This window comes from Nasonia vitripennis, chromosome 2 (assembly GCF_009193385.2).
Source record: "Nasonia vitripennis strain AsymCx chromosome 2, Nvit_psr_1.1, whole genome shotgun sequence".
In the NCBI taxonomy this organism is placed as follows: domain Eukaryota; kingdom Metazoa; phylum Arthropoda; class Insecta; order Hymenoptera; family Pteromalidae; genus Nasonia; species Nasonia vitripennis.
Genome location: NC_045758.1, coordinates 31,190,020 through 31,205,615, shown reverse-complemented (window position 1 = coordinate 31,205,615; position 15,596 = coordinate 31,190,020). Strand labels below are relative to the sequence as shown.

Here is a 15,596-nt window from a genome sequence, read left to right as displayed (position 1 = left end):
CGATTGTATAGTCCTTTGTTTCAAAGGTGCGGCGCTACTGACTTTGAAAAATGACGACTAAAGCACAGCTTTTCCCGCGAATTCTGGAAGCGAAATTATTTTGAAAAATTAAAACGTTTGCGGACGATACGCTAAAGCTCCGCCAAGCAGTTCATTAATTCACGCGTCCTCCGCGCGGTGGCCAATTAATTAATAACAAATAATGAATTTAAACGCGGGTCGCGCGCAAGCTCTCTCCCGAGAGTCTCTCAACCCTCGCGCGGTTTTTTTTACTTCCGCACTATCCCCATGGTGCCTTTTGTACTTCTTCATTCCGCGCTGTCTTACCGAGCCCCCGCAATGCGGTTTAATTCCGTCTGATTTATGAATGAAACTCGCTCTGCGAAACTTGCAAGCTCTCGACAAGTCGAGTATATCTATATGTATGTAGGCGCATCGTATTTGACGCTCGTCCTCGTAGTCACTCTCAAGGTAAACTTGCGGAAAAGTTCATTTTTCATTATTTCTATTATCTTGATTGCCTTTGAGTTTGCGCACTGTTACCTAGAAAAGCTGAAGCGAAGACGTCGAGTCTGCTGCAGCTCTCCTTTTAGGGGAGTTTGTTGCGCAAATTTTTCCTGCGGGTAAGCTCGGAATTTAGCGAGGGAATTTTCGACGAGCGAAGCGAACTTTTAGTTTTGCGGGGGTGTTTTTTTTTTGGAAGGAGAGACTTCGACTATTTGAATTCTCCGGTATTAGCAGATGGGGTCGGGGTGCAAACTTTATTTTGAATTGTGCTAATGAGAGACTCACGTGTGCGAGGGGATAACGTGAGGTAGACAATGCTCACCTGCAACAGAAAGAGAAAAGAATGCTCAGTACAATCGTAGATTAAAGGATTTGCTAGTAAAAAATGTTATCTTAAATTTTTATCATAATTATTCAGCGTTTAATTAAAGAAACGCTGGAATTCCCCCGTGTGTCTGAAAATCTCAACCATTAGAGATATGAAGGCTGAAAAAGGAACTAGCGAGCCCATCACCTCTCAACGTCACGACACTCGCGGCTTCTAAAAGAATCCTTCATTCACTCGCAGTCGTGGCGGGAGATAAGATATTTTCACGCGTACAGGCGAAAGCTCGCGCGGATAAAAAAACTTTGGCTCTCACAGGCGACTCATCAGAAATTTTAATTTTTCCATATCTATATACACGCCGTCGTTTCTGGCCAACGACGCCATTAGTGCTTCCACTCCCTAATTGCTCGACAACACGCGACCTTCAAGAGCTTTTGCGCGGTAAAGACAGAGAGAGAGATGCGTGCGCGGGGATTAATGGACTCGGGTTAACCGCTGACAGTTTTCGCTTGAACATCGTTTATCGCTTCTTTTCGACTACACCGCGGGAAGCTTCCGTGTATCTCCAAGGGGATTTTACTCGATGTATGGAGAGATTTTCAGATTTGCATTTGAATGCGAACGGTGCTTTTGCGAATTTCGACTTTTTTTCTTCCTTGACTATCCGCGTATAAAAGTTGCTCAGTAAAATGTTTAGAAAGCGCGCCGGCTCTACTTTACGGAATGCTTATAATCGCAGCTTTAACTTTTTTCCTTTCGAAAAAATCTATATACGAGCAGGAATAAATCGGGCGACGCACGAGACTGCGTATTGATTTTCATGAATTTTTTAGCTGACCAGCTTGTTAATCCAAGCTTGAAATTCGTAATTTAAATAATACACTACGCGCGCAGGCGAATAAAAAAGTTCGACATATTTCCCCCGGGAAAAAAATATCGAATTTTCCGTTCAATAAATCAGTACGTATGAAATATTGACTTGTCACGCTTCGTTTACCTATAAACCGGTTTTTCATACAACTCCAACCCCCGTCATAATTATAGGCGTTTCCTAAAACAATTTAGAAGAAAAAAAAGCGACGAGCTTGAAGATACCCCTGTTAAAAAGAATGATTTCACTCCGCTTCCATCAGCCACGAGGAACAACAGTCGCATTGCCAAACTCGTCAATACAGCGAGCAAACAATTTTTAATAATTGAAAATTCAATTCGGCTCTACCTACACACACCCGCAGGTCGTTTGGCCACACGTAATACGCTCTCGCAACCGCACTGCAGCGCAACTCCACAGCCGCACGTTCGTTCGATTTCGCGGCTGCATAATGCAGAGAGCGCGCGCTTGCGATTTCAATGCATACTCGATTTACCGATTGCTACTGGAGCGCCGGAAAGCGTTCGGCATCAAAATGATTTCGGACGTCGCGCGCATCAGAGGAGGGAAGAGAAAACCGGTCGGATATTACGGAGCCGCGACTCGAGGAAAGAGCTTTTTAAGCTGTCGGAGGTCGGAGCTTCCCTTGCGGAGGTAAATGGGAGTTCCTTTGCGGTCGGTGAAGTGGTGAGCGATCATATACCGAATCTCGTATTTGCTTGATCGAATAAGCGATGAAACAAAACTTGCAGCAGCGGTCTTACCGACACAGGTATGATATCTTTGAGGCTAACACCGTATATAGTCTATATATCAAAGCAAACGCGCGCTGGCATCATTAAAGCATAATGCCCCGCTGAAGTCAAACAACGCGGGCTTCGAGGTAGAACGAAGAACAGAAAAGAAGATGCAGATGATCAGACTCTTCGCCGTTGCAAGAGGTAGACGAGAGCAGCAAATTCGAGTTCGTTAGATCCGCAAACACACGGCTTTTCCTGCATTTGATGCGCAGGTGCATAAGGGAGAGAGAGAGAGAAAAGTGCGCGCCGTGTAAATAGGCCCTTTTTTGACAGAGGAACGCTTTTCGGCAGAGGCGCAAGCATTTACAACATTTACGTCCAAATAACGCTAAATGTCTTACAACCGCACACTCGTGCATCTCTATTTCTGTCCGCGCGTTCGAAGCAACGCTTACAAAAGCAATAAAATTCTCGACCCTCGATATAAATCCACGTCGATCTCCGCGCACCTTATTTATAACCCAGACCGCAGGGCATAAAGAAAACTCCTTCGATTTTTGCGGTGCGGGTCGTCAGAAGGATAAACGCGCGGCATGCGAGGAAGTCACGTAGCGATATAAGTGCATAATATCCGGCTTGTGTCGTGTTTGCCCTACAGCCCTACCGCGAGACTCTCCAAACGGCTTTCAAAAGCAGCGCCGTTGTGCACACCCGTATGTGTGTATACCGTGAGCTAAGCGTCGTAATTAACTCCCGATGTAATTAATGGCTCGGTTTATTGCACCCGCTCACCAAGAGAGAGAGAGAGAGAGAGAGAGAGAGAGACTGAGGTGTGTTTCTTTCCAGCGAGAGATTGCTTATCGTGGTTCCGCAGGATTTATTTCTTATTTTACACGCCCTGTACGCTTACCATAGAATTTTTAAAGATACATATTAGAAAGAATACGTGTACTCCCGCGTACGAGTATGTATAAATATATAAACATGAAAAGCATGAGTTAAGGAGAAAACTTCGAGGCCGCGTGTATTTGTAAGTAAAAAGTTCTCGAAACATAGCGAGCGGCTGAAGTTGGTTTAATATAGCACACGACATCGCGTATACACACACATATACGGCTGCAACTTTAAATAGAACGAGTCCAGTCCGAAGCACCTACCCGCTCTCTCGACTATTAATATACACGGCGTATTATTGTTCCCCGACAACTTGAGCCTGACTTTTGCAAAGCTATACAATAATACTAAAAATCTGATGATTCTGTTCTCGCTAATTAGCTCATGCGGCTTATTCAGCCCTCTAATAACTCACCCCTTCGAATAACAATATAATACTTTGCGGTGTGTATATCTATAATAACGCGTTTGGTTTGCAAACAGCCGGGCATTATAAATTAAACGGCCGACTGAGCTCCGAACAAATAAACCCCTCGGAACAACGGAGCCTCTGGCCTCTGGCCCAGCCATAAACGATGCATAGTCAGTCCTACGGGCACTTGGCTCTGCACTACTCCCTTTCCTATAAACATACCTATATACATACACATGTATACGGTACTCCAAGAGTGAGAGAGAGAGCCATTGTACGCGTAAATTGGCTTACGCGCAAGATGCATCGGCGAGGCGGATCCAGAGACGCGCAGTGTATCAGCAATTAGATCCACTCGAGACGACGGAGATTCGCCTTAACGCACTGCGAGATGCTGTGCGGCACGTCGACGTCGCTCGCTGTAATTGCATACGGTTTGCATTTGATTAGAGCTTACAGAATCAAACCGTATACGTGTACACACGCTCGCCCGACTCCTGCGCATATATTGATTAATATCGCCTGTAATAATATTCCGCTGAATTTTTCCCGTATAAATTAAAGCACATCCATATGAGATTTCCAGCGGGCGAAATTTCGGGGAAAAATCAAAATCCCAATTCGCAAGCTGTCTGCAGCCGGCCTGTTCGGAATTTCCTCGCGGCAACGGATCACACGCACGCACGACGCGGCACGTATATTCGTCGCCGATAAATCACGCGACGATGACGCGAGAGCCCGAGGCGAGGTGACTTTTTTTCACGCTCTATTTTTTTTCGATTCCAACCTTTTCCTCGGAAAAAGCTGCTTTTCCATAGAAAAACCCAATACGCTAAGCTTTTCATCTATCTGTACGTGGCCGGCGGGATCAGTGTAATATCGTGAGAGTTTTAGTCTCTGAAAGCTTTTTACTGAGAATCTACTTTTTTTATCACAATCGTTCAAAATTAGCCTGATAAGATTTCACGTATCTATGGATCTCATCGCGATACTGAATAAATAAAACCCGAACGATAGCTCTTAGAAGCTTTCAATCTCCAGCTCGCAGGCATCCGAAGCATTAAAACGAAGCTTTCAAAGCTCCTCTCCGTCGCCGCATTGTTATAACCCAATAAAGTCGGCAAGCCACATCGCGTTAGAAAAAAAATGAAGCTCCTCGCCCCTCACCTCTCTCCCCGAGAAAAAGCCAGTATATACACATAGGCACATAAAGCGCGCGACAGATAAACAAGAAATAGAAAGCGAGTCGGCTATGGTATAGGCGAAGGCAGCTTCCGCAGCTTGTTGGCGACCCCGTAAAACGCGACGATATCAGCATATTTCGCCTCCTTCGTTCGCGCGTCGCGTTTCTTTCCGAACGATAAACTTCCTCGCGCTGGCGGCCCAAGGACCTCGTAAACGGATGATCTACGTTACATCGCCTATACTCGCGCTCACGCGTGTGTGTGTGTGTGTGTGTATACATAAAATGCCTTTACCTCTTTTCCTCGCGGATATATCCATCGGGAGCTTCGAGAGAGCTTTTCGGAAAATCTTTGTTTCTTCTCACCATATAGGGAAATGAGTTTCCTCGTTTTTAGGGGTTTTGGAGAACATTAGGAGCGTTACTTTTAGGGGGCGTAAAACTTTTACGCGGCGTGGATCGGTGACCTGTTTTCGATTCCGTCTCGAAATAAGAAGAAAGCTCGCTTTATTGTCACGCAAATCACCATATAACGAATCCTCGGCGGAAACTTATTTGCCGAGGGTATATAGATTAGATTAGATTAGATTAGATTAGATTAGATTAGATTTATTTTGTGTACATTATATTGCACCGTTATAAGTTTACAGTGTTACAGGTGAGAAAAGAAGAAAAAAAAACAATACTATAGATAATAGATTGAGGCATGTTTAAAGTATGTGTAGTGAGAGAGTGAGGCGATAGTGAAAGTGGAATGAGCGAAAAAGTAGGTGTGTGTGTGTGCGTGGACTGTGTACGATTTATGTGTTTTCGAGTTGAAAAAAGTGATCCCTAGCAAGTTTTTTGAAAGTGACGGTGGATGATGTGTTTCTGATGTGTGATGGCAGGTTATTCCATAGGTATGAAGCGCTGATATGGAACGAGTTCCTCAGCGTCTCCGTCGCGAAAGCAGGAATTTCCAGAGGTGTCACCTCGCCCCTCACAGGCCGGAGTGTGACGCGAAAGTCAAAAAAGGCCAGTACGTATGATGATACGACCGAGTTAAATATTTTACGTAAGAAACAAGCTGTGAAGTACTTCCTACGTCCGGCAGTGGTTAACCACTGCAGCTCCCTCCTGTACGGGGAGATGTGTTCATCTCTCCTTACACCATAGATGTACCGAATTCCTGTGTTCAGGAGCCTCTGTAGTTTTAAGTCGAGTTCCTGCGTCAGGTCACAGTATACAAGAGAACAGTAGTCGATGATCGGAAATAGGAGTGCTTGCGCAAGCTGAGATTGGTACTCTTTCTGAAAAAGTAGAGCCTGTACATTAGCGAGTGAGCACGCTTACACACTTTTGTAACGTGCTCTTTCCACGTGAGTTTAGAGTCAAGCACCAATCCCAGATTACGCACAGAGGATTCAAAGCTGACCTGGACACCCCCGATATTAATAAAAGTGTTAGCTGTTGAGGGAAGTAAATTTATGTAGTAAGGGAAGCCTTTTTGTAGTAAGGGTATAGAGAGAGAGAGAGAGAGAGAGAGAGAGAGAGAGAGAGAGTTGCGACGCGGAGTCGAGAGACCATTTCCCTTGGCCTTTGCCTCGCTGCATCGTATCCTAGCTTGCTGCGCGCTGTATATATACACAGACTGCCCTTGGGCGACGACTGTTTGCTTGATCGCTGCGCCGCGAAACGAGCTGCTCCGGTAGCCTCTTTAATGTCACTTTTGATGTACAGCCGCGCACTTTTGTCCTCGTGGTTTATTGGAAAAGCGTTCTTTTTCAGGTCGGGAATCGATTGCTTTGAAGCGTTCTTTTTTTCGGTCTACGTCTGAACACACCAGCCCGTTTCTACTTAAGATTGATATCATGTTTACGCGGCGTCGATCTTCTTTTTGTTCGATTAAAGACACTTACCTAACGAACACAATAAGAACAGCAGCAGCAGCAGAAGTTGGTGCGGCAGGTCGCGAGTTGGGAATTAACGAACCGTGGTATTCGCCACGGATGAAAGGGGGTCGAGTAAATTACCGAGTTGGGAAGTAAATTAATAAGTTTGTCCGTGCGAGAGAGAAAAAAAGCTCGCGAGAAGAGGGTGAGAAAAAAATGAGAGCGGATCAAAAGTAATGACGCTTTGAGCTAGCGAGTCCTACTCTCTAACGACTTTAAGAAGATCAACGTGGATCGCGAGCTTTTTGCGATTAAACGTTTCAATCGAATCAGCAATATAAGTTTGAAACTCGATGATATTGTACACGTACGAAAAGGGACATGAGAGCAACGACGCACTATATGCGTATAATACGAGTATGCCGGCGCAGTAATGTACAAGTGCCGGGGACGCAGTAAAACGGCGTGTCGCATTACGCATTCTCCGCGGCGCTGGGCTTTTAATTAATGCGCGTTAGCCCGCGCAAGCTCGTGGACGACGACGAATTGTGGGAAAAACGCCCGCGTAACTGCGTAGGCGGAGACAAAAGGAATATAGCTGCAGCTGTTCGTTATAGAGACGGTAATCGGGCGAGATGAGGCACAATGTCAATGTCTTGATGATACTGCGTCGAGGTGATGAGTATTCATGTTCGTGAACACGACGTCTTCGTGATGTAATACAGCAGGACAGGCGAAGCAATTCGCGATAAGGATATCTCCCGAACGTAATTACCCTCACCTAAAATCCGATAAATAAACATGAACCCTCCGGAAAATCACACATCAGCCCGTCTCTTCCACAGGCGAAAGAGAGAAAGATTGAGGAAATTAATGCAGGTGCCGACGTCGCCGTGATCGAGCACATACAAAATCTTGGCGAGCTTTATCGCGATAAGGGCCACTTCCGCAGTCGGCTCCCCTCTCCGACTACATACACCCACATGCACACACGCGCTTATAGACAGATGGTGCGGCGCGTGAGTAGCAGCGGAGCAGCAGCAGCAGCCGACCTTATTTTCCGAGCTCCTTCATTTCCGGCTGCCAGTGCCATCCACGACGAGCCGCGCTGCTCTCGGCTTTCCCATTTTCCATGCTCTACGTGTACGTGTACCTCGCGTGTGTGTATGTGTGGGCGAATCCATCGTATATTCCGCGTACGTTCGCGGACTCTAAGCGCGGCTAAGTGACCGAGTGATTCGCTCCTCTTATTTTTTTTCGATTTTCGAACGAATATGAAGTTTCTTATTATTTCTTTCTTTTTTTTTTTTTTTTTTGAACGAGAGAAACAGATTTTAGCCACCGCCAAACACCTGCCCAGCGTGATGTGTACCGTGTATGGTATACGTGCAGTGTCGGGCGCTAATATAATTAGGGCTATCACACGTAAAAAGGAATAGCGAGGAATAGCAGCTGACAGCCAATCAGAAGTAAGCGTTAAATGGACTTGTTCCTTATTGAGGTGGTGGGGAGAGAACATGAAGGAATGAGTCCGTTTAAAGATTGCTTCTGATTGGCTGTCAGCTGCTGTTCCTCGGTGTACCTTTTTACGTGTGATAGCCCTTACTCCGTCAGTTCCAGTTCTCCCTATGTCGCGCGTGTACGGCAAAGAGCGACGGAATAACAATTAGCCTTGGTACACACGGGTCAAACCCTAAGGAGGCCGCGCGCGACAGCTGCCTTTTGTGCCATTGGCGTCGCAAGCTCAAAGGAGCTGTCGTTTGATAATCGATACTACTCTCCTCGGTATACCTTTCTTTCCGAACGACGAGTTTAATCAAACGAGCTTTTGTAACTCGACCGGTCGCTCCCCGCATCGTCCTTCGAAGAAAAAAAAACAATCGAGAGCATAGGTGATGTAGGGATCAGCGTGCGCGAAGACTCTCTCTCTCTCTCTCTCTCTCTCTCTCTCTCTCTCTCTCTCACGCGTACATGTGCAAAAGCAAGCCCTCGAGCGAGAAGTTTGGCCCAGTTAATCCCCGAGCAAAGTTACGCCTCTGGGTCATGCGCCGGCTCCCGGTACATAATGAGTTCTCTGATGTAGTGGTGAGCACACGTGTGCGCGCATAATCCGCTCTCCGTATATATATACGACTCGGCGAGTTTTAATAGAGAGAAGATCTCGTCTGCGTTTCATCGGCGAAGTTCCCACGGCGAGAAAAGGTTCCGAAGTAAGCGCTGCAGCAAGAAGAAGCTCGAAGCTAAGTGCCGGGGCATTAAAATTTCTCCTGTAAGATGCTCGTAATAAACAGGTCGTTATTTACCCGGTAATACTGCGGAGAGTCCGAGAACTTCGCCCTGGAACTTCAGCCGCACCTCGGAGTTTAAGAACTTCTATACTTCTTCTTCGCGTCGCTTCTAAATCAATACAGCCAGCTTCGACGAGAGACGAGATCTAATTAAAAATCGGAGCTCTCGCAATTTCTTATACGCGTACTACGACGCGAATCACGAGGCCATTCTACACGGACCATTGAAATCCGAGAGGTGTATACACACGCGCGCGCGTCGTCTCTGGGGAAGCATCGGGAGACCTTAATCCCGAGCAGCCGGCATCCTACGGAGCGTCATAATTAAAGTGACCGGGAGTGCATTTAACCGTATAGGAGAGTCGGAGATAGCTCGTGTATGTGTATAGTTGAGGAGTAGTCGAGGCGTTTCTAATCCCGACGACGAGCGCTTCATGTGTCTCTCCTATATACTCGACATACACCGCCGTGAGTCTTATCACAGAGGCTCGGCTGTGTGACGTTCCGGCCCTTGACTCTCGAGGAACGAAACGGCCCAGATGTAAAAGAGATTATTCGACTCGATTATTCGAATATAGGTATGTACCCCGAGTAAAAATAAACGACGTCTTGTGTACGTATACCACTCGAAAAACAAAAGTATTCATTCGAACAATTTTCTAGGCTCTCCTCGACGTTTTGCGCAGCTCAACCGAATTTCCATTCAAAGCTATAGGCTGCCTCTCGAGCTTTCCGACTTAAACGTTCGCCACAACGACAACGACGCTCCTCGAGAATAACGACCTGCGCGTACGGGGTCACTCGCCGTCCTTAAAAAGCTCGCGAGCCGGGTTCATTTTGCTTCCTTCCTAAGGAAGCCTTGTAATAGTAAATTTTTGAGTTTGTGTAAAAACATGTAGGAAGTGTGTTTTGATACATTTTTAGTCGAAAAATAGTGTTTTTAGAAAATGTCCGTACGGATGTATGTCGTGTGTGTGTGTGTGTGTGTGTGTGTGTGTGCGTGTGTTCGTTCGCAGATATCTGTATCTCAGCTTCTACTCAGTGGATTTTAATCCACCAACTCTCATTTTCTTCGTTTTTACTATAACATGATGGGAAAACAGTTTACGTTTTACATTTTGTAGGCGCGTTTTTTAAAGCGATTTTTTAGTTTTGAGAATCCAGTTTTTTCCAATAAAGTTATTGAAAAAGTTTATAAAAGTAAATTGCTTAATATGCACATGAAAGAGAATAAAATTACCTATCTTTTTACCGCAGAGAATTCATATTATCGTTCGTCGTTCATTTATTATACACCATAAAGTGCAATTTTTTGAAACCGTTATAACTCGAAAAGTAAATGTCGAATCTTTCTAAAAAATTATATGATTATTGAAGGTAATTATAACTATATATCACTTTAATTTTAAGTCATTTTATAGAGCAGATCCGGAGAAAAACATCAAAAACTGAAGAAAGTTTCAAAGATATTAAGCTTCAAAATTTTGTTTCTCACCCTGTATACTCTATATAACTGAAAACTGCATCGCTTCGATCTCAGCTTCTATTGAATGGATTTTAATCTATACCTAGGCTCGTTTTTTTCTGTTTTTCTGTTTTACCAATTCGTTAAAAACAAGATTTTCAGTTACGCATGTGTGTTTTTTCATGGCGATTTTTCGATCACTATTTTATTATTCATTTGAACCCTTTTTAGGTTTTATTGTATGCACTTTGATGTTCATAGATATCAGAATCTGAAATTTGTTAGTCTTCGTGGCAAAAACGTAACATCCGTTAGTTTTCGTGGCGAAAATGTGAAATCTCATATTCTTCGCGGGAACTATTGAAATTTAATGCTCTTCGTGGCAAAGACGTGAAATCTCATGGTTTTCGTGGCCAGAAATGAAATCTCGCAGTTAAAATTACAAATACAATATTCCACCATGGTAATAATATCAATTCAGGGCATTATACAAACATGTTACGGAAAAATAATAAATAGATAAGGGTCGACGACTTAAATGTAATAAAACAAAATTGGCCTAAGTACAGCAAAGATGCTTATCTTATTTTATTAGAAGAAATATAATTCATTAAATAATATGTATCTATCAACAATTGAGAAATGATTCTAAATAAACAAAAAAAAAGTGGATTAGGCCTTTTTGCATAATATTGTCCATTATATTACGTTTTTTTGTTCTATTACACTAAAAATATGCTATTAAATTGATGTAAATCGGGTGGAAAGTATCACTTTTCCACACTATTGGTTAATTAATTTAGAAAATATTATGCGATTGGGGATACCACTTTAAACAAAGTTTTATATCATTCATTTTAACACTTTTATATGTAAATCTCATTAAATGATGAGATATAAAACATTGTTTTAAGGAAATGTAAAAGATAATTGAAAATAATTTCAGTTTAGTTAATAGAAAAATGTTGGGAAAGGAAAACTGTTACATTTCCTTCCAAAAAAAACGTGCCGAGATATCTACCGCTTGGTGGTGAGGAAACGATATCATCAAAATGTAATTATTACAAAGATTACGTAAAATATATTTTATTAAAGTGCGTAAGAAAATGAAACATAATGGCAGAGATAATATATCAACTAATAAAACTAACACCCTGTTTACAAATATATAAGATAGTAAATAGAGTGTCAGGTAAAAAGGAGAGGGTGATGACTCTTGGAGATCAGTTTAACAATTATAGCTATGCGAAAGAAAGAAAGAGAGAATTATAATTGATTATGTGTATGCAATTTATTAGAAATAATTTTATCTGTAAAACGAAAAAGTACAAAAACTTTATAGAAATATATATGAAGTAAAATGATTTTGATATTAAAGCAATACATAATGTTGAAGGAAGCTACGTGCCGAAGAATTGGCAGCGGTTTTTTTTCCTCCTTTCCCAAGCTTCAGGATCTTGTTTGCGCTTTGTGTCCGAGAAATGTGGGAGTTTTGGAAAATCAGTCGATGCTGCTGAATGCCTGCTCAGAGTGTTTTCCCTTTCTTCGGGGCATGGTGTCGTTTCGAAGGAGCTTTTTTCGAAAGCTCTCTTATTCCGAACTTCGGAAATAAGCACGATGCCTTGGCTTTTCACAAAATATATACGTAGCAAGAATTGGAAGAGTCGAAGCTCAAAAAAAAGTCTTGGCGCGCAGTCGTATCATGTTTCGCGATGCGCGAAAGAGTCTCGATCCACAGGGGGGGGGGGGGGGGAGGGCAAGTGCTGTGTGTATATGTATATACGTCGGTGTATAGAGCCAGGGCGGAAACTGATAAGCGGCTGACACGCTTTGGCAAGTTATGAAATCCTGTTTGTCTTTGGCTGCTTTACACGAGGGGATCCCGAGGCATTTCGGGAACCGCATTCGGAAGAAATCAACGATCGACAACTGCTGCAAAGCTCCACGTTCTTATGCCCCGAGTTTTAATACATTATTCCTCTTGTGTATTGCGGCGCTATGAGTTTCCATATTATTCGCGGAATCGATCATTCAGGATTAAATCATCGTTACACGGATCGAACAAAGCTCTTGAATTACATCGTCATAGCAGCGACTCTGACGGTTTCGCAGTACCACTGATATTCGTTATTTTAAAAAAGCTCCCACCGCGCAGTATCAGCTCACCGAAATTCGAATCCCTACGCGAAACGCAAAACCCTCACGCGTCCATGCATACACAAAAAACCGAATACTCCACGCGTGAAAAAAAATGCTTCCCGCAATTTCCCTCCGAACCAGCAAACGAACAACTGCAGCGATATAGCCGTCCAATGAAGCATCACTCTCTCTCTCTCCCTCTCTCTCTCTCTCTCTCTCTCTCTCTCTCTCTCTCTTTCCCTCGACTATATAACGGAATCAGCCTCGCGGAAAATCAAAAAGCCAGAGCTCGCCGCTGTCTCGTGCACTTAGCGCATTCACCTATCCCGTGCACCCGCACCGCAATCGAGTAATATAATCCATATCGTCGCCCTTCAATGAACTGCGAGCGGCTGCGGCGGCTCTCACAAAGGGATTTGCTGCATCGCTTTTTTTCATCCTCCCTCGCTCCCTCTCGTATTATCTCTCCTTTTTTTCCGCGCGGCAGTTCCGCCTCTGCGTTATATAGCTAGGGAGAGCCTTGGGTGATGCGCGAATCGATCAACCGCTCGTGAAATTCGATGCAGCTATCGGTACGGCAACGCGAGATAAAGCTTTTTTTTTACCCCCGTAGCTCGCGCGCACGCGGTTTTTGAATTATTTGTCATCGTAATCCAGCTGCTGCGAGCCGATAGCGGATGATCGTTATTTTGACGTTTGTTTAATCGACTCGCCGAAAAGTTTTTGTAAAGTTTTTCTCTTTTTGTTTCTTCCTATTCAAGCTCCGCGACGCGCGTTTAACGACTATCGGGCCATATACATCTCCGGAGGGTTGATCTGACCGAAAAAAGAAGAAGAGGAAGGAGAGAAGGAAGAAGAAGATGTAGTAGCTGTCTCTCTTTCTCTCTCAAGAGAGAGAGGAAGCAGCTTTGGCTCGAGTTCGCGTGCGACTTTAAAAACGCCGACTTTATACGATCGACCTGCATGCGATATTTCGCCCCGCGGGGGCAAAAAGGGGATGCGCCAAGCATCACAAAGGGCGCGCTTTTTGCGAAATATTGCAGGTATTTCGTTCATTAATTTCGAATAGCTACTTTCGCGGCGCGGAAAGTGAGGTGTAATTGAAATGCCTGCAGCTGTACGGAGTTTCGATATTATAATAATACGCGTGTATTTAATATAAAAGCGTAGCTCGCGAGCGAACTGAATTAAATTGAGATATTTAATCTTGAAGCAGCCACTTTTCCATCGAGACGACGTAGCCCCGAGCGCATATAACACTCGTCCGCACGTGACTTAGCGCTTCCATTCACTGCGAAAATAAAAGGTATGCGGGAGTGGGAGTAAGTCGTGAAATCACATCAAGCGCCGCTATATGTATGTCCGCAATATAATCCCAGCAGCCTCGATATGTAAGTCCCATGACTACATCCATTGTGCGTACGTGAGCGAAATGTGCGATATAGCTTGAGAGAGAAGGAGAGAGAGAGAGAGAGAGAGAGAGAGAGAGAGAGAGAGAGAGCTTGTCACGCATCGCAGATGTTGCTCTGCAGGGTTAGCTGTTATACAATGGTGTGTGTGTGTGTGTGCGGTGTGTATACAGGCCTACGGCTGATTCCGCGTATTAAGCGGTTTGCACTCGGAAGAGTATACCTTCAAAAAGGGTTTTCAAGGCATAAGTTAGCTCTCTCTGGCCTTCTTTTTTCCCGATGAAGTCTTTTCGAAATTATAAACGGAGTTAAAAGAGTAGGTCGAAAGTTTCCGAGCGAGCTTTATTCAAATCGTTAAGCAAGTTTGTAATAAAGTGAAGGAAATTTCATCGCTGAACGAAAACGATCCCGAAAGAAGCCCATCTATACCGATCTTCGAAAGTCACCTCGTGCGTACGTCGTAGGTCAAGACCTGAAATCGTGCGGCTTGCACACATACACACAGAGCAGCAGCGAGAGATCTGCATATAGAGCGACGTCGGCGGTAGCGCGCAAGTATAAACGGCGTGGCAACTAACCTCGATTACAGCTTCCTACGTCCGCTTGGCAGCTCGCCGGATCCGATGATCGCGCGCCTCGACGCATCACAATGGCCCCCTGATTATACCTCTGCCCTCCTCTCTCTCTCTCTCTCTCACTATACAACGCTCTCCGACACTGTGCTCCTTCTTCCTCTTCTTTTTCTTCTCGCCGACAGCGCAAGCTTCCGCGTCGCACTTTTATGCGCTCGTGTATCGCGCTTCTATCGAGCACGTGTGTGCAAGCTCGTATAAGCTTGCGCGAAACGACTCCTTATCCAAAGTTCATTTCTGGCCAAGAAAAAAAGGCAAAAAAAACACGCGATGACTTATCTCGCTCTTGCACCTCCGTCAGAATTTTCAGTCGAGTTATTCCGTGCCGTTGCTGGTGCAGGTAGCGGCTCGCGATAAGCCAACGACATCGTGTGCACGTCGCGTGATAACGAGTTGAAGAACTCGCAGTGCGATAAGAGGTGTGCGAGGCGTATGTACGGTGTAAAGCTCGTGCGTGAGATTACCGCATCGAGTGTGGAAAATTGTTACGAAAGCGCACGGCGCAAAATTTAATACGAGTCCCGCAAACACATGGAGGCCAGGGACAGCTCGGTCGCGCGAGAGCTGCTGCCTGCGACGCGGCCCGTGCCAACCTGGCCTGCAAACAGTCGAGGCAGGGATGGAGAGCTAGACTGCGGCTGCGACGGCGGCGGCGGCAAGAGTCGACTGGCGCATGCTCCGCAAGCTCCGCGCGAGTGAGAGAGAGAGATAGAGAGCTTGTGCGTGGGAGTAGCCGAGCGCGCGCGCGGTATGCGTGGATGTGGTTTGACGTCCTTACAAAATTTCTAGTCGATCTTTGAGGGGAGCTTTCGAGAGGGAACCTTGGAATTGTGAGCTTTTTTCGAACTTTACAACTG

At 44.8% G+C, this 15,596-nt stretch overlaps 1 protein-coding gene across 3 annotated transcripts in view; it reads right to left on the bottom strand.

The window, feature by feature from the left end:
- Positions 1-15,368, bottom strand: part of LOC100121958 (chondroitin sulfate N-acetylgalactosaminyltransferase 2) — a 73,445-nt gene extending 58,077 nt beyond the window's left edge. For all 3 annotated transcript variants that reach the window (XM_031924157.2, XM_031924158.2, XM_031924159.2), the window contains exon 1: positions 14,686-15,368. The gene's annotated coding sequence lies outside the window, so the exon portion shown is untranslated. The remainder of the gene's footprint in view (positions 1-14,685) is intronic.
- Between the last annotated feature and the right edge of the window lie 228 nt (positions 15,369-15,596).